The sequence below is a fragment of the Lontra canadensis genome, unplaced genomic scaffold (genome assembly GCF_010015895.1).
Source record: "Lontra canadensis isolate GAN:19392208 unplaced genomic scaffold, GSC_riverotter_1.0 scaffold67, whole genome shotgun sequence".
Lineage (NCBI taxonomy): Eukaryota > Metazoa > Chordata > Mammalia > Carnivora > Mustelidae > Lontra > Lontra canadensis.
The window spans coordinates 11,306,072-11,321,091 of record NW_022631061.1 but is presented as its reverse complement, the minus strand read 5'-3'; positions in this window follow the sequence as shown (position 1 = coordinate 11,321,091).

Below are 15,020 nucleotides of genomic sequence, written 5' to 3'. Positions count from 1 at the left end.
CATGGTTCAAGTTCACTTGCCCTGTCTCTTGTGACCAGGGCTTGGCAGCCACCAACATCCTGCCTTTGGGTTGCTACTGGATCAAGCCTTCGGCATATGTAGAGTTGCATGAATTCCCATGCTCTATACTCTACTTGTCATCACTCAGTGGGGATGAAGTAAGGTCAATTGTTCTTTCTCTCATTTTTTCTTTCTCTTTCATCTTATTTTCTGTCTTCTCAGGGAGGGGAGCAATGTATGAGTAGTAATGTCCTTTGTTCCTCTTCTGAAACCTAAAAATAAGTTCTCATTTATAGAAGTATGTGATAGTCATTTTTCCTTTCCTGGGTCTTTTCAATTCTTTCATAGATTTATATAATACATTTGTGTCACCCATCAGACATTGTAAATCTTTTTCATAACATTTTTAGGATGAGAGATGTTTAAAGCAGGGGAATTCGGCACAGTACATGTGTATGACATGTATGATAAGGAATTGAGATAGACATGGAACCTTCTGGGGAACATATGCTATTTAGGAGGTAGATGGAAAATGATAAATGTGGGACCACGGTAGATTATAATGATGTATCATAATGAAGGTTAAAAAAAGGAGGGGGTGACATCTGTCAGAATCCATGAGAGAGAAAAAATGCATCGGGCTGTATACTCTTCGTGGAAGGGGTACTATATTCTGTGGAACTTCAGAGAAGGCTGGGATTCCAGTCGGCATGGATGGTCTGAGAGAATAGAAGAAAGGAAAGCATTCCAGGTAACCAGGCCATCATGCCAAAATTAGGAGAGTGTGGGGCATGTTCAGGGAAAAGCGAACATATAATTCTGCTGTAATGTGGGAGACTATAATTGAGAAGTGTTTAAATATAAATATGATATATTCATTATGTAAATATAAAATAAGTTTATAGTTATATACCTAAAATGTAAATTAGGTATGCATTATGGATGTCCTTGAATATTGAGCTTAATAATCTATGTGAAAGAGAGTGTGGCATATTGAGGAAATCATAGAACTTGGAGCAAGAAGATCTGGTTTAGAGTATGACATTGTATGGTACTAGCTGACTGACTTTTGGCAAATCATTAAGCAATCAGAGTCTCCCTAATAGAATGGTGGATTAATGTGTGAACTAGTGGTCATAAGATTACAGTGAGACTCAAAATGAAGGAAATGGTGTTTGGGCAATAAATTCTTGCAAGAAAAACTTACCAGGGCCTAGGTCCTAGGGGTACTGAGGGAATCACGCATGCAGGGTTCTGTTCTCAAAGAGTTGACATATTGGTTCAGAGACCCAGATAATATGTGCATAGACTACCAAAAGGAAATAATTTCAGAGAGAGGTAATTGCTGTGAAGGAAGGAGAACAGACAACTGGGGAGAGAATAATGAGACAGGGTCGAAGAGTTGGGTTTTTGGTAATTTAAATAAGGTAGTCGTGGAAGGCTTCATGGAAGAGTGGAGAACTAATGGAAATAAGCCGGAAATGTGAAGATCTGAGGGTCTGGAGTTCCAGCAAGACCACAGAGAAGGATCAGAAGATGACCAGTGTGGATGGAGGGCAGGGGGAGATGTAGGAGACAAGTTCCTTAAAATGCTTGGAACAGATCACCTAGGGCCACATGGTCTTGGGGAAGGAGTTTGTTTTTGATTCCAATGGCAATGGGAAATTGGGTTGGGGGGTGAGGGGGGCACAATTTATTCTATGAGAAGAGAATTGTAGCAGGGCATGAACAGAAGTAGGGAAGACCAGACAGGAGGCCATTGTGGTAATTTAGGCAAGCAATGGTGGTGGTTTAGAGAGAGTTGTTGTGGGGAGACAGAAATACATGGCTGGATTTGGGTTATTTGGAGTATTACCACGAAATTGCTGATGCATTAGATGTGACCGTAGATAAAATGCTAAGTGGAAGTGCTTTGTAATTGGAGAGCCCTGTGTGCACATCAAGTACTAACACAGCTTGTTTTGGCAGCCGGGAGGGAAAACCAACAGTTTTGATCGAGAGTGGCATGAAGCAGCACTGTGGTGAGGTGATCCTCCAGTCTCATATGAGCACGGGAAAGATGGGCAGAGCTCAGGAAGGAATATGTGTCAGCCCAGCACATCCCAACTTCAACATGCACACAAATCACCTGGGGATCTTGTCAAAATGCAGATTTGTAGGTCTCAGGTAAGCCCCGAGATTCTGCATTTGTAATGAGCTCCCAGGTGATGTCAAAGCTGCTGGTCTGCAGGTCACACTCCCAGCAGCAAAGAGTTCAGGAGAATAACTCAGCTGAACGTGAATGAGGGCTTGAATGGGGAAGAGGATGGATATAGAGAGGAGCGTGCTTGCTTTTACAGTAAATATGGAAAAGCAAAAAGGAATCACGAACAAATGAAGTTTTGAATCAAGGTAACCAAGAAACGATGGTGTCAATAACATGAATCCTCAAAGCAGGAGGAAGTTTGAGGAAAGGAAGAGGATGAATTTTCCAATCCCCATTCTTTTTTCTTGTGTTGCTGCGTGGGGACTGACTTGGTTTCTTAGAGTGGGAGCCCCCCCACCCCTCACCCACTGCTGTTCTATATCGTTTGGAACAATGATGAGTCAAAGGTTCTAGTGTCTACTGTGTGTTGCTGAACTTGAGAACAAAGAGACTGAATGTATTTAAAGAGCCATAAGGGAAAGGAGAACTGAGAACTTTATTCCAAGTGATATGGTTGGAATTTGAACTAGTAAATCATCTTGGAAGTCAAGAAAGGCCATGTTTCCTTGGACTGAGCTGTCCTAGTCCCTGTATGTTTACAGCTGAGCATTCTCGAGGTCAATTCCCACCTCTATCCCCTGCACGTGACATGCTGCTGACTTCAGATAACAATGCCGTAGAGTCTGAGGACCGGTACTAGTACATCTGTGTGATGTTAATAATGATACCAGCCCACGTCACAGAACACTATGCCAAACACTGTGCCAAGCATTTCGTAGTTATTTCATGAAACTCCTACAATTCCAGGAGCATGGTGTTACTAGTATTACCCCTCTCCATCCCAGACACATCCACCCCCACTTTGTAGCCCAGGGGTGTGAGGTTTTGCAAGGCTAGGTGTTTTGCCAAGGTCCCACAGTAGGGTGGCAGAGCTGGAATTCAGATTAACCAATGAGGTGATTTTTCCAACAAGCAGGCCCAGGGAGTCTAGTTCTTGGAGCCACACTCTGAACCTACTCCAGAATCATTGTACTGTATGCTTACCTGGGCTTAAAACAGGGACCTGGCCTAGCAATTAATCAATTTAATTGGGCTCTGGTCATAGCTCTGCCCTTAATTATCTGTGTGACCCTAGGCAAAGCACTTGAATTTTCTGAGCTAAAATATTCTCACCTGGAAGAAAAAGAGGATAGCTAGAGTTTTCTCAGGCACAGCTATCCATCAGAATCAGAAGAGGAGCCTTTAACAGATTTTGATGACGGGTCTCTCCTCCACCTCCCCTCCCTAGAGATTCCAACTCATTTAGTTTGGCCAAGAACTCAGGTGTTAGAACTTTTAAACAGCTTCTTAGGGCTTCCAGTGGACAGCCAGTCACGAGCCCCTCGTCTGGTTGATCATTCTTTGAAGAAAGTAAAGGAAAGCCCACATCTGTCACTGTCTTTCTAAGACTTGGTGATGCAAATCTCCGCGTGACGCAGGCATCAGACTCTTGTCACCCCCAGGACTCATATTTCATAGGGACTTTTGTCTTGGCCACAAAGCCTAGATGAGGCTCTGTGATCTGACACATTAGACATTAGGGAGGTAATAAAAAGTTTGTATTTTATAAGGGAAGAATATGAACGTAGGATAGATGATCCCCCTCCCCCTTTCTGTTTTAAAAAAATAGAAGCTGCTTGTCCAGACTGGCCCTCCGAGGAGCCTAGCTGGGTACTCTGTGTGCTGACAGATAACCTAGGGTTGAGACATGTGCTTGGGTCCAGCAGGATCCGCCTCAATTTGGCTGGGAAAACGTAGTCACTGGATGTCTGAGATATTACAAAGAGTGACATGAGAGCAAGGCATGAGCTCTATGTGGAAATTATTTCATCCCGAGGGTTTGGCTGTCGAATACCCTCCAGGCTTCTCAGACTGGCTTTGGGGCAGCCCCCGGTGCCTCGTCAAACCCCACTTAACAGAAGCGCGTGGTGACTAGTCACCCTTACCCGAGGGTTTCCCAGTTGGGGGGCCTCCTCCTCACAAATGGTGCCAATACGTTTCTATTTTACAATTCTTTAGTTGTGAGCTTCAGTGTATTTCTAAGTTGTCCTGGCAGAGCCAAACCTGGGCCACTTCCTTTCCATCCCCACCTTTTCCCCACTTCTGGTCCTGAACTGCTGAACCCAAAGATGTTTGCCTTCCATGGCAGGATGACATCAGCAAGGAGGCTGTCCCTCGGCCGAGGGAGCCAAGTCCTCAGACATGATCTCGGAAGTAGGACAAGTACATTTTGTTTCTGAGATTCAACCCAGAGAACTGCTTGGTCCCCTAAGCGTGTGCCAAGTGTGTTTGCGCAACTTTAGGAGCTGCTTCCAGAATGTGGCGTAAGAATCTGCCAAGGGCTTCATTTCTTTGGGGAATGAACATACATGCATGGCATGACCGGTGCTGGCCAGACATGTCTGTGTGAGTGGGTGGGGTGGGAGGGGGACCCCAAACTTTAAAAAATTAGGGTCTTGAGAGAAGGTCTCCCTGGCTGGGCTAGACTCCAGACCCAACTTGGCAATGCTCATTCCGGCAGGGACGTGTGGCCAGGCAGAATTTTGAGATTGAGTTGGCCAGATCATGGTTCCATTTTGTTTTGGCTCAGGGTCTGTTAATCCAAGGGCAAGGAGCAAGAAAAGCTACCAGTTTGGCTGCTGATTCTGAACATTTGCTCTGCATTCTTGAATCTTCCCGGTTCAAGAGAACTTCCTTGCTACTCTTCCCTGCCACAAGTCATGGGACAAGAACACACACACACACACACACGTACTCATGCACAGATATAGAAGGTTGTAACCTTTTAGGAAATGACAATCATCAGTTGCCCGTGTGCCTACCTTCACACTCCTATTGGGATACATCAAGGACTGTAAAGATGGTTGTATACCTATTAACAACCAAATTTAAGAACTGACTACTGTTGATGTCTTTCAAAGGCTAATCTGATAACAAACCCCTCCATTTCGTAGTGCTTTACAGTTTGCAGAACAATTTCATATTCTCATTCGATCAGCCCCTTTTGTGAAGGGGGGACTCGTTTCCTCTCCATTTTAACACCCGAGGAAATGGTGGATCAGAGAGGTTAAGTGACCCAGCAGTTAAGTTCCAGGATCATGATAAAAAACATGGATCGGTCCCATCCAACCTCTCTACCACATGGGCTCTCTAACCTTGATCTTAGAAAGATCGGAGCTTAATGGGCACAGGAGTCTTCTATTTACATGCCTGGATGCTAGGGCCCTGTGCCTCCGAGTGGCCCAAGGATCAGCAGCAGCACCCACATCTCCTGGTAGCCTCTCAGAGCTGCGGTACCCAGGCCGGGTGACTCATGTGCACAGTCAAGTGTGGGATGCGCGTGGGAGGGTGCCTGGGAGGGCGCATGGGCTTTCCATCTCACCTCTGCCACAGACAGGAGTCCCTGAGTGCCAGAACTGCAGAAAATCTGGGAAACTAGGGAGAAATAGCCACAGGGGTTTCCCCTCCCTAGAGATTCTACCTCTGGGATGAGCCCAAGACACTGCTTCACTTTGAAAAACTCCCCAGGTGGTTCTGAGGCAGATTTAAGAGCCCAAGGCAATAGATTATCCCTGAGGTTTCTTCCTGCCTTTTGTGAGTCTGAGAGCCTTGTCCTAAGGAACATGCCTGTTTACATGTATGCTTTGTCCCCTCCTGGGGTTTTATTTATGTTTCAAGATTCATACAACATTTTGCATGGAGTTCAGCCTTTTCCTTGGGCCCTGAGACTGCGCACTCTTGAGTCTTCCTTTAAGAAGTGTTCCTCAGAATGCCAAACCCCCCCACCTCCGACGCCATAACTGTGCCAAGGTGGGGGATTTTATTCCCTTCCTCTGCCCAGGAAAAAGAATTAAAAAGTCTGAAAGAGGCCCCCGGCAGGCACAGCCACCCGTGTGAGGGGCTCCTGACGTTTAACTGAGGAGCCCTGGCTGACACATGACCTCCTCCAGGGCTGAAGCCCCAGGGTAGGGAGAAGTGCCCGCGCGCCCTCTCTTAGGTAAAGCACTCAGATATCCCTTAGAACTGGCAGAAAAGTTAGCATATTGCAAATGTCACCAAGAGAGCCAAGACACGAGTTGCTGCCAAGATCTGGCTCCCGGGAAAGGCTTGGCTGTTTCTGGTAAGGCATGGAGAGTCCCCAAGACATGGTTGTGTTTACTGTACATCTATAAAAGAAAGAAAGAAAGAAAGAAAGAAAGAAAGAAAGAAAGAAAGAAAGAAAGAAAGAAAGAAAGAGAAAAAAAAAAGGCAAATACCAAAACAAAACCCACATTTCCCTGTGTGTACAGAGTCATGCTCTAGGATTTGGGAATGTGTTCGCTCTCCTGTTGAGCCATCTGCTTGAGATATCAAGAGGGAAAATTCATTAGGGAGAGATTATGCCGGGGTCAGGAGAGGACAGCTGGACAGCCAAGGCGCCCGAGCCAGCTCATGTGTGAGGGAGCTCGAAACTCTAGCTGTCCGGCATTTCACTGCTTCTTAGATATGCAGGGATGACGCCAGGCAGCAGGACCCATGCTGTTTGCTGGGTTTTGCAAAACAACCTAGAAATGGGCAGAAGTTTCTTGCAGAGCTCCGCCCTGTTGCTACCCATCTTTCAGGCTGACATCAGTGCTGCTCAGGTCTCCCACTGGACATGTGGGGACATGCGCTTCCTCTGGGTGCCACACACAGTCGGCAGGCAGCTGTGGCCATTCCTGGCTTCGGGCTTGTGCCAGTCCCATCCCTCTTTGCTAACTGGCTTTCTTTGTCCCTCCTTGTCTCTATGCTTAGCAGCTGCATGGCTAATTCTTCTGATTTTCTCTCCCCAGACTTCTTGTGTTCCTCTCATCACCTCTTTCCTGTCTCTTCCTGGCCCAGATACTCAGGGCACAACCCGATTTCCAGAGCTAGACTTCCCACTTTCCCTCCCAAGCTCAGGATCCCAGAGAATGCGGAAATATTGGGAGGAGAACCTCTCTTGGATCCTGGGGCTAGAGACAGGAAAGCTTCTGGGCCCTTGATGCCCAGCATCTTTGCTATTTACCCTCTCCGCAGGAATCAGCTGTCCTTTTGGCACCCCACTGTAGGTCAGCATTGTCACCATCCATTTGTGAATGGAGAGGCCAAGGCAGGGAACAGTCCTGTTCTCCCGAAAGGTCTAACAGCAGGATGTGGGCAGTGTGGTTGAGTGGGCCCTCAGATTACAAAAGCCCATGGTTCTCAATCCTGCTATGGCTTGGAATCCTCTTGGATAGTTACAAAATATACCAATTTCTGGGCCCTGCTCCTGGAAGTCTGACCTAACTGGGCTGGGGTGATGCTCAGGTTAGGTGTATCTTTTTCTGCAAGCTGTTGGCTGGGTGGCAAGCCCTTGCTCTGGCAGGGTCTTCAATCCTATCAAATCCCCACTTTCAAGGTGCTGGCTGGCTGTGGTATTTCTCAAAGTCAAATTCTGAACAGGAATACCTCAAGCTTGCTGATCCAGTGGCGGGGAGGCCCAAGCGAATGATAGTGTTAGGAAAAATGCAACTTGGTTGCTGTCTGGCACAGACAGTGGCTTATTAACGGCTAACGAAGTGTGGCCCGATGATGCTCCCGGGGGGACTGGCTGGAATGAGTAACATGGGGGAATACGGCTCATTCGTAATTACGTGTGAGTATGGTTCATGGGCTGCATACACCTCCTGCTCTCCTTATGACCTCTGTGCCAGGAAGCAGACTTTTCCGCTGCTTATTCCATTATGCTGTGTCTGTAGCCTAATGGCTTCTAGATTTGTCCTAATCTCTTTTGCGAGGGGGCACCTTTGGAATGGGTATCATTTCTGTATCTGTCTTAATTACCCTTTCTTAGGAAGGTGTGGGAATGGGAAGGGCTGCTTTCGCTTGCATGCAGCTGGGCTGATCTGGGCTGCTGGGAGAGAAGGGGCTGCCTGCTTCTAGTGGCCCGCACCGAACTGGACCCCCGAAGACAGATCAACACACCTCTCCTCCTTGCTCCTTGTGGCAGCCATGTGTGCTCTTGATTCAAGAGTGTGTCTTTGGATATCATCTCTGTGGCAACAGATCTAGGAGGAGAGATTTTTAGAAAGGGACATTTGCACAGTAGCTGCACCCCCTGTTGGTGGGGTTTCCCCACAAAAGAGTTAGAATCAGGGCTATCAGGGATCCCAAATGTCATTTAGCCTCGGGTCACATGCTCAAGTGTTTTTGTAGCCCCATCTAATGGAAATCTCTGTGATGTTGACAATGCCCAGTTCAGCGGCCCCCTGGCCACACAGTGGCTACTGAATCTTGAAATTGACTAGAGTGACTGCGGAACTAAATTTTTAAGATTATTTAATTTTAGTTTCCATTTAAATTGAAGTAGCCCCATGACCTAAGGACCACTGGTTTGGACTCCTTGGATCTATAGTTGGGCAAGATGCGTCAGCATGGCAGGGGGGAGTGACCAGGGCCCACATACAACCTGAGGGCACATGGGGACTCCTGTCCTGTCTAAAGGAGGCTCACTTCACCCCAGCAAATAATTGCCATGTGAGAATATGACAGGCCCAGTGGTAAAATGTTCTCATTTTTAAAGAGAAGACAACAATTCAGGATTTTATTTGAAATCTCCTATGTTTTAAAGGTTGGAAACAGTTCAAATATTTTAAAGAGGCTGTAACTTTTCATCTAGTACAATTTCTTCACTTTACAGTTGAGGAAACTGGGACTCAGGGAGATGGTATGTCTTCCCCAAGGCTACATAGCAAATGGGTGACCCAGGCATCCTTGGTCTGCATTCTGAGTCTATCCACTTGTCTCTTAAATGCTGTCTGTGCTGCTTTACTGTATTCTCATTCTAGACATTGCCTATTTAATCCTCCAGGCTTTTTTCATCTTACCAGACTGACCTATGAGCTTGTTTCCTTTTCTGATTCTTCCAGCCAAGAATCTTCCCCAAGCATATGAAATGCCCCCATGGCAGAGGAGAGGGAATTTTTGCCTCTTGGATTTAGGGGGCTGGAAGCAGTCTGTCTAGAGGTCTGAAATTTCTTTGAAGTTTCATATTTTATCTTTCAAAAAGGCCTATGCAAACTTGGCAGTCTTCTTCTTAATATATTTGTGCTTATTTGATATTAAGACACAATCCTCTTTCCCATCTTGGGAACTGAAGTTCCCAAGTGAACAGATTGTCTGTGGTTTCATGAATTATCTGGCCCACGGCTTATATCACTGGGTACCTCATACCCCTGTTTGAAAAGTGCTAATGCATGACAATTTCATGGTCGATTTAAATTTCTTTGTCATCCCAACTTTTCACCTTGTAATAGGTAGAGAGGAGACTTCTTGTTTGGGGGAATGTCAAAATTTCTAGTCTTTTCTACGGAGATGTGAGTAGTTTGGGGACATGAACTTGGATCCTGTCTCACTCTCCTTGAATTTCAAAGATTTTAAGGGCATAACTAGAGAGGTAGTGTAAAGTGGGGAACATAACTAGAAGCAAAGAGATCAATGCAAGGTCACTGCTATTTGAACAATGTTTTCTCCCAGGCTGCTGTTGTCTTCAAAGAGAAAGGCACAGGAGAAGTGGGTGGGAGTGACCAGGGAGGAAACTACATTCTGGACAGGTAGTGAAAATGGCCTTAATCCAGCCTTCGACAGCACGTGCCTAAGGCAAGCTGAGGCAGAAATCCCAACTCATGGCTGTATCTCTTGAAGACAGAATGCAGAGGAAAGAAAGGCAGCTCTCACAAAGAGAAGCCATGGGCTTCCAGTCATGTTCATTTTGTTACTCTGTGCCTGCTCCAGTTTCCTACGTCTTTTCTCTGTGTTTTCACGTTATCCTCATCTCTCCTGAGAGGCTTCCAAGTCGATGAGAGGACAGAAAGGAAAGTTCAAGAATCCTGGCAGTGAGTTTGTACCTAGTCCCAGCTTAATCAAGTTAGCAGCAGAAGAGCAGCAGAAATGGCTCATGAGCATTTTTACTTAGATAAGAAACTGGGAAAAGGTGGGACACTTTGCCTATTTACTTTTATTCTCCACAGAGACTAGAGTGCAGTGCTGTACATTGTAGGTTCTCATGAATGCGATTGGTCTGACAAGGAGCTTCGGTTGTTCTAGCCAAATTCTCAGGCCCCTTTGGTCGACTTCTGACATATATATTTACATTTTGAATTCACCAGAAGACAGCCACAACTTCAACTATTACTCTCTCAAACTTTTATCTCCCCCGAACATCACCCCATAGTTTGAATTGCCTACTAGATACATCCTTCCTGTCGAGGTATCATAAGTCCTATCAAACTTAAATTTTGTTCAACAGAACTTATCATAGTTTCTCCCAAACCTGCTCTGTATATTATACTTTCTCTCTCGGGTAGTGATAAGTGGCTCACTCAGTTTCTCAGTTAGATACCCCTCCATTTATCTTGGATTTCTCTCCTTCTCCTACCACATTCAATTAGTTGCCTCTCTTGTCAAATTTCTTCTCGTGTATTCGGCAGTGTTCGCACTGCCCCATCACTGTGACTTGGATTCTTATTACCATGTCTTGTCTAGACTATTGCTGTGGCCTCTCCACTATTCTTTTTCCCTGACCTCTCATCGCTCTGGTATCCAGAGGGACTTTAACACTGACCTCATGAAATCGCTAGAAAAAAAAAAAATGGATACAACTGAGGTCTCCTGCTTCATATACTCTGTTGCCCACTGTTGTTCTGGAAAAAGGTTTCAATTCTCCGTAAAATTTGCAAGATTTGTCCCAAACTGACCCCATTTAGTTCTCCAACCTCAGCTTTTCCCAGTTTTCACCTACACACTCGACCGTCAAGCCAGAGGACCATTCTTTCCTCGTTCCTCAAATCTGGCACACCCTTTTACGACTCTGCGTGGTTGCCATGCCGTCATCTGTGTCTAGGAGGCTCTGTTTATTTCTTATCCGTCTTTCAAGTCCAATTTCCGGTGCCAATTCTTTTTCAAATTTCCTCCAGCTCTTCTAGTCAGGATTAGCTAGTTCACCTCTTGCCCTTCCCAACCTGGCTCTTCTATGGCTGTGAAGCTTTGTGATCTCCTGGTTTTACAGCTCATGTGTATTCTCCGGGGGACGGTGAGATCCTGAAGACATATACCCTGCCTATCTCTGTGTCCCTAGGGCTAGCACAGTGCCAAGCTCAAGGTAGGGGCCCAGTGAACATTTGTCCTAATGCTCATCTTACTAATCATGTGGCTGACCGTGAGACCCTTAAGAGAAGGGATCGAAACTTACACACCTTTCCATTGGTGATGCCCATCATATACTTGTGCTTTCTAAATGTTTTTGGACTTGATGGATCAGACATTTCCAGAAACATACTTTGCTGATAACGATCTCTCTGTCGCTCAGGTTTGTGGCCTTGGAAATTTATAAATCACTGTCAGGAGGGAATGAAGATTCCTGAAGACCAACAGTCCAGCATGGCAACCATGCTTTTTGGGTTCTTTTTACTTCCACCCAGAAATTATACCAAGGAGGGTGATAACTACTATTTACTGGGCCTGCAACATGTCAAGTTTTGCATTAGAAATTACCTCATCCAATTAGCATTTCTTTAAAGGCAGTTATGATTGAACTAAGGGCTGTCATCAGAAAAACTCTGGAATTTATTTAAAATTACCTTGTGCACATCTGAAAGACTCAAATTATTGTTTAAGCCCCTCAGACATTACACCACTAATCCTTTTCTAATGATCTCATCTTAAGAAATAGCACCGGCAGGAGGACTGCTGAGCCTCCCCCCATAACAACATAATGAGCAGATTTGGGTATTTACATAATAACTCAGAATGATTTCAGGGCATTTTAGACAAAATGTACAGCCACTTAGATGGCTGTCATTGTAGTTATCTCATCGCTTTTAGAAATTAAGTGGGGGGAAAAAAAAAAGGAAAATCTGGGAGTTTTTGCATCTGTTGCATTTGGTTTAGCTACTTAAATGATCTGGGTCGGAAGCAAAGTGCCACCATTAGGAAATCTGGTTCACAGAAAATGCAACCATTAATGCTTTGAGCAAGAGATCAAAAATCGACCTGAATTAGAAGCAAATAGATTCCAGAAATCCTTTTGAAAATGGCTATTTAACATGTAGGGGGGATACTGATGCTCCTAGCGTTGAGATAAGTTACCAAGTTACTTATTCCTGACTCCTATACCATTTTTAGTCAGTATTTTATTTCTATCTCCTTCTCTCTTTTTTAACTTGACAGATTGGACATAATAGTAAATATTTTGTGCTTTAAAATATTATTATTATTATTATTATTATTATTAGAGAGAGGGTGTGTGAAAGAGTGGAGGGGAGGGACAAAGGGAGAGAGAGAATCTCAAGCAGACTCCCCACCCAGTGTAGAGCCTGACGTGGGGCTCAATCTCATGACCCTGAGATCATGACCTGAGCTGAAATCAAGAGTCCAATGCTTAACCGACTGAGCTACCCAGGCACCCCTGTACTTTAAATTATTTACCCACATGTTTGTTATTTCCTTGCCTCCTCATTTCTTCTTGAGAATCATTTTATTTCCCTCTGTGATCATTTTCTTCTTTCTGAACGTCATCATTTCCAAGTTTTTTACTGAGTGTCGGTGATGATCTCTCCAGGGTTTTTCTTTCTTGAAATTATGTTAATTTCACTCATATTTGAAAGGTAGTTTTGCCAGATTGTCCATGATTTTCTCTCAGTTGTTTCTGTTTGCAGGCCGACTGTTGGACTGATATTCTTTGTAGGTTGTCTCCCTTTTTCTCTGGATGCTTCTCTGTCTTGGTGATTCTGCAGTCCCATGTTGCACTGTCTGGGTGAGGCTTTCTTTGGAAACATTGTATTTATGGAACTTTAGGTATCAGGATTACTGAGTCAACTCTAGAAAAGGCTCCATTATCTCCTTTGGTACTCCCTTCAGATACATGTTAGATCTTTTTCCTTGACCTCCTTGCCTCTTATCCCTCTTTCATATTTTTCATCTCTTTACCATTTTATACTGCATTTTTGGTAATTTTTCTCAGCTTGATCTTTTTCATTAAATTTCCCTTCAGATCTGACTAGTTACTTCAGCTTTTGTTTCTCAAAGTTTTAATTGGCCTTAAAAAATATCTGTCCAATTATATTTGACAGTCTTTTATTTCTCTGCCAACTTTTTGATACTACCTTTCCCCTTCTCTATTGTGCTAAAAAACACGTAACGTGAAATCTACCCTCTTAACAGATATTTATGTGTGCGGTACAGGATTGTTAACTATAAACACTGTAGTGTACAGCAGCTCTTTAAAACTTTTTCATCTTCCTGTCTTTCATTTTTTAAACATATCAAATGTATTTTGTATTCTTAGCTGATAATCCTGTTATCTGTGTTCTTACATTGCCTGATCTTGTAAGTTGTTCCTTCCTTTGGTCCTTTACAAGGTGGCTTGTTTTCCTTTGCATTGTGGGATCTCTCCCTTTCTTTTTTTTAAATTAAATTAAATTATTTTTATTTTTTAAAGATTTTATTTACTTATTTGACACAGATAGATAGATAGATAGATAGATGATAGATAGATAGCAAGCAAAAACAGGGGAAGTGGCAAGCAGAGAAAGAGGGAGAAGCAGACTCCCCACTGAGCAGGAAGCCCAATGTGGGGCTGGTTCCCAGGACCCTGGGATCATGACCAGAGCCGAAGGCAGATGCTTAACTGACTGAGCCACCCAGGCGCCTCTTTCCCTTTCTTTTTGCAAATACCTATTTATTGAACATGATTGTCGGAATTCTTTGAGATGTGTGGTGATGTGTATTCCTCTTTAAATTTTTAGTTGACAGTTTTAGACTGCATTCTAGGCTTGAACCATTTTAAGGGTGGGTTTATGGTCAAATATTCTGAGTTCTTCCCCACTTTCTCCCCACCCATCCGTCAAGAGCGAAGGACAGAACAGACATATATCTATTTCCCTTTCCAGTAGATTTTCCTATTCTAGAGTCACTTATTGGTTTCTTTGTTTGTTGCCGGAATTCACTCTGACATCTCATCATACTCTCGCCCAGGATTGCTTCCTATCCTGTGGGCATGGAACCTCTTAAAACCCAGGCACTAGGTCCCTGGTGGTCAGCAGATGACGCAATGCTGGCTCCAGTAGCAGGTGCCCACCTTGGATTCGTGTTTTCTCACTGTTATTGCCTTTGAGAATTGTGCTTACTTTCTTTCAGCTCTACCATATGTTTCAAAACACATTTTTCCAATTTATTCCGTGTTTCCAGGATCTCTGGACCTCTAGTTAGTTAAGCTTCCAGAATACAAGAGTTATCATTCCTGTCTGAGAGTTAAGAAACACATTTCACCAGTGGGCTAAGTGACTTGGCAAATAATCTGTGTCTACACTAGATCCTCAGGCCCATATCCCAGCTCTCATCTTATCAGAGAACGTAGCAGTCATTCTACCAGCTCATACTATAAAGATATTCAAAGGGCAAATGATGACCTTGTTTCATACCTCTTTAAGAACATAGAATTAGAGAGGAAATTCTTCTTGCCCCACTTTCCAAACCTATGACACTTTCATACTCATCCTTACTGTTCTGCCTTCAGTTTCTGTGGGTGAAATTTCTTCTTTTACCTAAGACTGCCCTTTCTACCTGCAGGTGCTTTGGACCCCTTCCTCTTGGTTTTCCTCTTTGTAATCATCCATTTTTTTGGCCGCCACTCCAATTCCTCTCTCCATTGTACTATTACCATGATTACTGGTGTACCCATGGAAAGACCCATTTTCTTTGACCCCATATCTGTCTCTAGGCACAACTTCATTTACCCGCTGTTCTTGACAGCAACCAA